The sequence below is a fragment of the Mastacembelus armatus genome, chromosome 1 (assembly GCF_900324485.2).
Source record: "Mastacembelus armatus chromosome 1, fMasArm1.2, whole genome shotgun sequence".
NCBI lineage: Eukaryota > Metazoa > Chordata > Actinopteri > Synbranchiformes > Mastacembelidae > Mastacembelus > Mastacembelus armatus.
The window spans coordinates 20879851-20889142 of NC_046633.1; positions in this window are offsets into that span (position 1 = coordinate 20879851).

Below are 9292 nucleotides of genomic sequence, written 5' to 3' on the forward strand. Positions count from 1 at the left end.
GTGAGTCAAAGCAATTGCATAGATTCATGTCAGCACATCTTCTGTGTGTGTGTACTGTGTGTGTGTGTGTGTGTGTGTGTGTGTGATCTGTGAATCTGTGTGATGGTGAGCCAGGGGTTCTCCTGACTAGAGGGCTGTCTGACTGATGTGTGAAGGCCCATGTGTGTATCTGTGTGTATATAATGCCTCCACCCACTCGCTTCACTCCCTGTCTGTCCTCTGTGGGGTTTTCCATTGACTGGTTAGATCTCTACTGATCCTGCAGGTAATGGTCCATGCACAAATAACCAGAATAAAGACCCAGAAAAAGAAAACTGAATAATTTTTAAAACAATTTACCTCTTCCTCATATCTTGCCCATCAGTCTTCTTAGCTTGCAATCCAAAAAAAATACTGACAGTTTGTTACACATACAGTGTCAGTTGGCACATATATTTGTACACAAGGCTACGTCCAATTTTTGGACATGCTTTCTCACTGAACTAAATGAGACAGTGTGTCCAAACCTTTGACACCTCAGTAAAAGATGATCAGCTCCTGTTTTCCTTTACCCTAAATCCTGAGAAATTCTCTCTAACTTTTAAAGCACCCTTGCTTCAGATGTGTAGCCTCTTGTCCTAAAAGCAGTGTCAAGTTAAGGTGTTAAATAAGATGTGGCTGTCCGTTTAGCTGTATTAAAAATTGATATTTTAGATTGTTTGTATTGGCATTTTTTAGCCCCTGTCACATTTATGGTTTTAGGTGCCATCTGTGTGTGATTTTGCATTTTCTCAATGGGCAGGTGCAGAAGTCAGTGATCTCTGCTGTTACATATCTACAACTGGTGGAGTCCTCACAGGTGTTCTTCCTGCAGTTGTCAACACACACACACACACACTCCACACATGCGCACACCATCTATCATCACTTTTCTGTGCAAGAAATGAATGGTGCTGTGGGAGTGACTCAGCTGTGGTGAAATCAGACAAAAAGAGACACTATGTGCACTTTCCAAATTCTTAGACATATTAGACATCTATGAACTCATCTAGCTTTTGACTAACAAACGACTTCAACTCTGACGTACAGTGGCAACTTATTTACAAACTTGCATTTATAGCCACGTACCTTTCAAACCCACAACATTTACTGGTTTACTGAATATCCTAATTTTTCAATCAAGACTATGCATCTTTCTACTCACATTTCTGTGAATGGGGCCTTCAAAAGGAAATCCATGTGCATTTTATTTTAGGAAAACATGGGGTTATGGCTGAAAATGAAATTCAATTCAGTTTATTTGTATACAGACAAATCACAATACAACCAACTCAAGGAACTTTACAAAAAGAAAAGGAAAAAAAGAACCTAGTGTTGTTTGTTGGTATGACATAAACGATATAGTTCTGGTATTAGAGTTAGGTTTTACACCCTAAACCAGCCACTCTGTCTCTTTGGATGCTTTTTACAGAAATATAAGATCACTCTACCTACATTGTAGTTACTAAAAATGAAAAGTGTTTGTTTTAAAGCTATGCTAATTAGACAGTTTATATCAATACTGGGTCAAATGACTATGTGTAACAGGAAATGTGTTAATTTCGGATAAAATCATGAATAACCAGCATATAAAGAATGTTAGATGTGTGTTACACTGCCAGTACTCCAAAATCTATGTAGGAAAAACATTTTGCCATTAGTTTTGCAGATAAAACCTCTCCTGTTGCTCCCCATTTAACAGAAAGCAGCCATTCGATTTCCCAGCTAAAGTATGTTGGTGTAGAAAAAGTAAGGCAGCCATGCAAATTTGTAATCTCTTGTAAACACTTTCATTAACAATGTAATCTGAATTTTTACTTAAACTTCAATGGTGTTTACATGATGTTTTCATTGTAGTGTATCACAGAAGTTTTTCACTATGCATTTTTTTCTGTATCAGTTAGAGTAGATGGTTTTGACACATAAGTGTAATTTAGTTTTTTTTTTCACCCTTCATATAAAGTTCTGTGAATATCTGTTTGTTTTCTGGCAGTGGTTGGAATGTATGCTGTTAGAAACCCTGGGATTATCAGAGGCAGGTCTGTGGACACCCGTGATTACAGGTAACCACTTGGCACACCTGTTGGCGATGAGAAGATTGACTCAAAGGGAGCAAAAGTTACAAGGATTTAAGCATGAAACTATGGAAGTGGTGCAGAAGGTGTAGTCAAAACATCTGTGCATTTTCTCTCCATGCTGATATGTGTTAGTACTAATTAAGAAATTTTTTGTTATTTTTATGTCTGCAGAACTTTCTGTTTTGTGCTTTGGGGCAAGAAAAAAAACCCCACAGTAAATGACGTACAGATAAAGTAGTGACTTGTTAGTGACTGCAGACGGACAGTTAGCAGCCAAAGTGTCAGACATTAGGCATTTCTGGAGGGTCAATCAAAGCGAATGACTTAAGCTAGGAGTAGAAAAATATAGTTCCTTGTGTCCAGAAACTTCATTTTACAATGAATCAGTATTATGTTTACGGCTTGTTCCATTGCCCCCAGGTGGCCAAAAGTCAGCCAATGCAGGTTTAAGCATTTAAAGGACGCTACATACTGTGTATACTAAATTATTGTGCTGCAAAAATTCAATATAATAGCAAAAGTCTAATTACTATGGGAAGAGTGTACAATTTAAAAATAATATGAAGCAGAGATGAAATAATGGCCAATTATAGTGGTAAATTATCTTAGAAAACAATAGTATGGCGTCAAACCACATCAAAACCCAAAATAAACCAAGTGAGTCTCCACACCCTCCTGCCATTTTCCTTCGGCCTGAGTTTTACCTGATGTATTGCAGATGAAAGATTCACACCAGTGCATATATTTGCAACCCTGTTATCAATGACATTTCTGAAGGTTGAACATGAACGCAGATTCCATATTAAATACCCATCTAACCACTGTTTTCAGCTCATATTCACAAACCTTAAAACGACAAATTGCAGAAAGAGAACAAAAGCTCTATAAAAGTTCTGTAGGTTCATTTCTCTGCATATTTTTGATATTTTATGTTTTAATATTAATAATTAATTAAACTATTCTGTAAAGTATGACAATTGAAACACAACATCATATGAATACTAATGTCTGTGTTGTATTTGGTAGTTTTTGAGAAACTCACAGAGAGTTATAACTCTTACTGTAGAAGTAAACCATCCTAATCAAACCATTAGACTACAGGGGGGAGGGCAGCATTGCCCTAATATTCCCAGATGTCACCTTGTGAATGCAGTGGAGCGTTAATCAACAATCAGATAAAGAGGCAGACATTTTTCATAGCAGTAGATGGAGACCAACACAGAGCTAAAAGAAGAGTGGATTCAATTTGTCAGGTGACCAGAAACACAACTCCATATGAATGCTATCGCTATATGAACGCTAATGTCTGTGCTGTGGATGGTCATTTTTGACTGTGGACTCCACAAATGGATAATATTTATCAAAATTGCCAATATACTTTATATGTTTTTATCACTTTTTGCTAATCAGATAAACTAATTAAAAGTTTGACAATAAGAAAATATACAGTAAAGTCTGCTTTCAAATACTTTAAAAGGATAAGATTATTAAACTACACTGAAATCTTAAAAAGTGTGAGGTCAATTCTAAAACAGGAAATATTTGTTGCCAAAACATCTGCATCAAGATTATTTTGTTGTCACTCAGGAACAGGGAGCTCACTGAGACAGAGAACTTTGCAGCAGTGTAAGAGGAGGGAAAGAGGGACAAAAGATAGTAGACACTTATTCCCCTGTGGTTCTCCACCCCTGTGGTCTGAAATCATTTATGTTGCTTATGATGGATGTGTTCGCTCAATGTTATAGATTCACAGACAAATTCACTCCCAAAGTCCTAATGGGAGTGGAAACATCCATTAACATGCCAGACAAGGACGGGTACGGGGTGGGAGACGGTGACAGGCAGAGGGAGGGAAAATACTGTAAATTTAAAGAAAGGCTGTGATTTAAACCTACACTGGTAGTGATAGATTACAGTACATCACAGTTTGAATATCACAAATTAAAAGTTATCCCACACACTGTACAACACATTAATATGAAAAAATACCTAAAAATTGTACTTATGAGGTCAGCACTTTGTCATAGTATTATTCAGAAGGCTCCTTTATCAAACCAACCCAGGTTTAACAGATTAAATACATATTTGACATCACATAAGTAAACTATCAGACATCTCTCTACTCCATAGCAGAAGAGGGACTTCAACCCACAAACACATATATCAGTTGCATCTTTAACACAAGAGTTTTACCACTTGGCCATTCTGGTCATAACAAAGCACTCTTAGATCACAAAATGCCCTTAGGTTGTGTGTTTTCACCTTCTGGGCTCATCAGTAACATCCATCCATCCATTATCTATACCCTCTTATTCCTTAACAAGGGTCACGGGGATCTGATGGAGCCTAACCCAGCTCTCTTTGGGTGAAAGGCAGGGGTCCACCCTGGACAGGTCACCAGTCCGTCGCAGTCATCAAAAACATAAAAGCAGCAATTTGTTTAGGCAGGCTAACTAACAACGTCACAGTTTCTGGTAAGTTATTATTCTACAAAAAAACACTGTAAATCACAAATGATATGAAATAGACATACTGATTAAAATTATTCCACATTGTTTTATATAATTGTCTGTCCCTTCTAAATTTACACTTTGAGTGGTCACAACCCTTAGGACCCTCCTAAATACTCAGCAGACCCTGAATTCAATAATGGCCAAGGTTGTATTTTTATTATCAGCATTCATGGGTAGTCTAACACCACTCAGCCTCTGGGGGTATACACACACACACACACACACACACAGAGTGAAAGTAATTAAAGCAAGTGGAGCTAAATTGAAGTATATTGAACTCATCTCTCACATGCTCCTGCTCTGTCAATAGATCACTTGCCAAGCGCTATCGACCACTGCAAAGACTTCCTTCTGCAAAAAGTCCTCTCTGCAGTCTGCAGTGTGGGAGAGAAAGGGGTAGAGCCACAGAGAGACGGGAGAGACAGAAAGAGACTCACTTTAGAGCAGACTAATTTTAGAATGACCCTTTATGTTATTTTTTCTATCCCCTTTATTTCTCCTCATCCCTCATTTTCCCTCTGTGCCTCTTTTGCTGTCACCTCATATGGTCTCCTTTTTCCATCCACCTTCCCGTTTACTCCTTTCTTTCTTAATCCCTTTATCTCTATCTATATTGTGGGAGGGGGTAATGATTTTAACTAAATGAGAGTCTTGCACTTCCCCGCCCCACTAGATTAGTAATCAATGAAACAGCATTTGTGCGTTCATCAGCGGGAGACGTGTGTGTTTGTTCTGACTACACAGACTGTATAGTCATCATAAATACCCAGTACCCCAGGTGACTCTGCACTGCACCGAGGACAAAGCCTTGCAGATGTGAAATGACAAGGAAACAAATGACACCAGAGATTTTACAGCAACGACAGGGGAGTAAGAAACCATAGATTTTTATCCAACAATCAGCAGGAATTCTCCACAAGGTCTTAACATGACAAATGTGTGTCAAACACACCATCAGTGGTGGAGGACAATAATACCTCAGCTGCTCTATTGGAATACCTTTCCCCCCCTCTTGATGTGAATTCAACAGAAGTTGAATTGATTATCTCCTATTTGTGATCAATTCTAAATGGGTTTGCACCTACTGGCGCAGTCCTTCCACTGTCCGACAGTGCTCCCCAAAACCACTTTCCCCTTCACTTTCTCTTTTTTCTGTCCCATGCTCTCTATGTCTCTATTTTGTTATAGTGATATGATGTAGAAAATGTAAACCAATATGATAAATCTTTGATGACAATCATTTGTTTTATTTAATTTGTACAATTAATAGATTATATACCAAACTAAGCTGGCACCTAAGCAAAGCAAGATGAGTGGCTAAATAAATCACTTAATGACAATTAATGACACTAAAAACACAACAAGCACAAAGTAAACAATGGTCAATATGGGAAATCTTGGTTCCAACCAAATTTGCTCCAATATATAACAGCACAGTTTTTTTCTATATTTTTATACTGAATTTTGTGTGTGTTTTGGGTGAACTGACACTATAAATGTACTTAGAGTTTTTTCATTGACATAACAGAAGAGAGCTGGATATGATGTGGCAAGATGACATCCTATTCACTCCTACGTACCTGGGCTCATGTAGAAAATGGTTTCTCAAGCTTTAGAATATTAAAACTAAAGCTAAAACTAATCCTATGCTAACGAAAGGTCCCATGCTCTACACTAACTGACTGTGTGTCAATATTAGCTGTTAATTTCTCAAATGTAACTGATACTGTTTATGCAGTACCAGTCAAAAGTTTGGACACACTTCCCCAGTGAATGCAATAAGAAGGTGTGTCCAAACCTTTGACTGGTACTTTTAATTTGATATGATCATGCATAACATCCAGCAATCTCCAAACTGTCAGCCAGTGCTGTTTGTCTCACCACTATTTGAAAAATATCAAAATATCAAACTGGGGTTATCAAACAATGAAATCAGAGGTTATTTGGCATGAGGACACACAAACACATGTGCACACACACACTAACACACGTCCATGCATGCTGCATGCAAGGTTCTGTTCTGTATGGACGAGCTATCAAAGCATGGTGGTTTCCTCCTGTTAGTCTGACAGCTCTTAAGCCTCACACATGAAAGACTGACAGGAAAGTTTTATTACACCTTTTCTCAAAGGAAGTGTGTGTGTGTGTGTGTGTGTGTGTGTGTGTGTGTTATTGTGTTCTCAGCTGGGAGAGGTGTAGACAGCGGTCAGGCTAAAGAGGTTTGCCAGATTTTCAGAACAAAACATGACTTCACAACAGCAGTCTTGCTCGGTGCTTTTTGCTGTCGCACTATGTTATGAAACGTGTTGCTGTCAGTACAAAAACAACAGGATGAATTAAAACTGGATTAATCGTTACGCAAACACACGTGTACTTCTATCTTTGGGAGGAATCTCATTGACACAATAAATTCTATAGGCTAGTGTAGTTTGGAGTTTAGCATTATTTAGGCTATCAACTAAATTGATCACAAGACTGTGTGCATCGCGATCTGTGAGGCTTATCACGTCTGTTAAACAATTTCTGGGGGAAACCCAGAAAGAAGTCCTAAAGAGGTGGATTAACAGTCACAGCGTCCTGAACAAACACACAAGAGATGTTCGATCTTGTCTTAGTTTGTGGTCATGTCACCTCTGTCTCACCTGTGATTTCTCTTTAAATGCAGAGGTACCTCACAAAGAAACAGAAAAGGACAGAGCGATGTGTTTGCATGTGATGACAGCATCCATACCTGAGAAGTTACGAGACACAGAGGTGACAGATGATATTTGGAAAAGCATCAGTTTATGTGTGTGTGTGTGTGTGTGTGTGTGTGTGTGTGTGGGTGTGTGTGCGTGTGTGTGTGTGTGTGTGTGTGTAGACCAAATGGCAAGAGAGTTATGGAATGCCTCTGAATGAATACAGGCAGCGAGTATGGCAGTAGTCAGCAAAGGAAACACTGTAAAAACTATGCAAATGAGCACACAAACATACGGTACACTCATGCATGCACTACTCACACATGTAGCACACACACATAGTGCACACATATGCGCTATACACACACACACACGCTTGCTGTTATCAGAAGATCACCATATGAGTGATCACTGGCTTTCTCAACCAGGGAGTTTCCTTTCCTGACTGCAGTTTTATTAAATGTCTGGGTGCTATGTGTGTGTGTATGTGCACTCCTTAACACTTCAAAGCAGCTTTGACCTGCCAGGATGTAAACAACATTGTCACCTAAAGTTATACTCCACACAATAACGTTCACAAACCTTCTTTCTTTCTCTCCAGAGAAGGAGCAAATCATATTTTAAGCAGTTTCCTCTTGTCATGAGTCTCATTCAATAATTTTGTCAATGTCTCACAATTCAAAGTTGTCAGTGACATTTGAACTCTATACCTGATATTTATGATGGCAACTATCCTTTTTATGGCAGACTAAATCCACCTAAACCCACTGTACCTCATGTCACATCATAGCTATAATCATCAAACCATAAAAACAAAACGAGACAAAGAGAACAAACACACAATGACACGATTAAGATAATGACTTTGCAATATCACAGTTTAAGTGCAAAATTCTCCAGCTACAGCTACAGTATGAACAAAAAATGTTCCTCATCAGTTTCCTGCTATTCCCACCTTCCAGAGAGGCTGAATCCAGGCCAATCCTGCCCAGCTGTGGTACACTGAGCCTGGGCATGTCTGTACATGCGCACCCCTTGAACATCCACAGAACTGGTGATTTATCTGTGTGCGACTTTCGTGCACTTTGCTTGCTGACAAGAAACACACACATATTCACACACATGTGCAGGCACATGTGCAGACAGTGACAGGTGGGGCTTTGCATGTGCAGTATATATGAGTGTAGTGGCTGCCTGTGCTGTGTGTTGATTTCTGAGGATGTGTGGATGTGAGTTTGCAATAGTGTGAGAGCATCCCTATACTGATACATGAAGTCAGGTGGGCTGGCACCTCTAGGTCCCCTTTGAAGGTGTGTTCATGAGCACATGCGCGCACGCACACACACACATGCGCACACACACAATGACCAGCTGTTTCTCTCTTCCACTGCTCTTTGATGTCTTTACTTTTTCTATCCAATCAACGGTACTTGCGACTCTCTCTCTCACACACACACACCTACACCCACACACAGACACACACTTTGTGAATAATTCCTTTCTACATTTCTATGCCATCATCTGAGTGTTATTACAACTGCTTATAACTCATAAAACTAAAACCAAAAGGCTGAATGATAAATTTTTAATTGCTGTAAAATGAAAATGACAGCTGTTTTTGTAGTGAATGCTAATTGTGCACTTTAATGTTGGATTTGTTTTAGTAGAGTATCATTTTACACTGATAAAAACAAAATGACTTACAGCAAAGAAGAAGAGTCATTTGCGTGTCCACACAGACTCTAAAGTCGGTCTCTTTGTCAGTGAGGAATGGTAATTACTGTTTAGATTCAGCCCTCTGCAGAAGGTATGTGTCTGCAGTAAAATGCACAGAACAATGCAGAAATCAATATGCCTTTTCTTTAATAAATGTCACTGCCGTTGTGGCACAGGCACCCTGCCAGTAAATCCCGGATGAGTTTCATACACATCGCGCACACACATACACTCTTCTGACAAACACATATGCACACACTTTGGTCTGTCAGCATTTATGTTTGCTTTT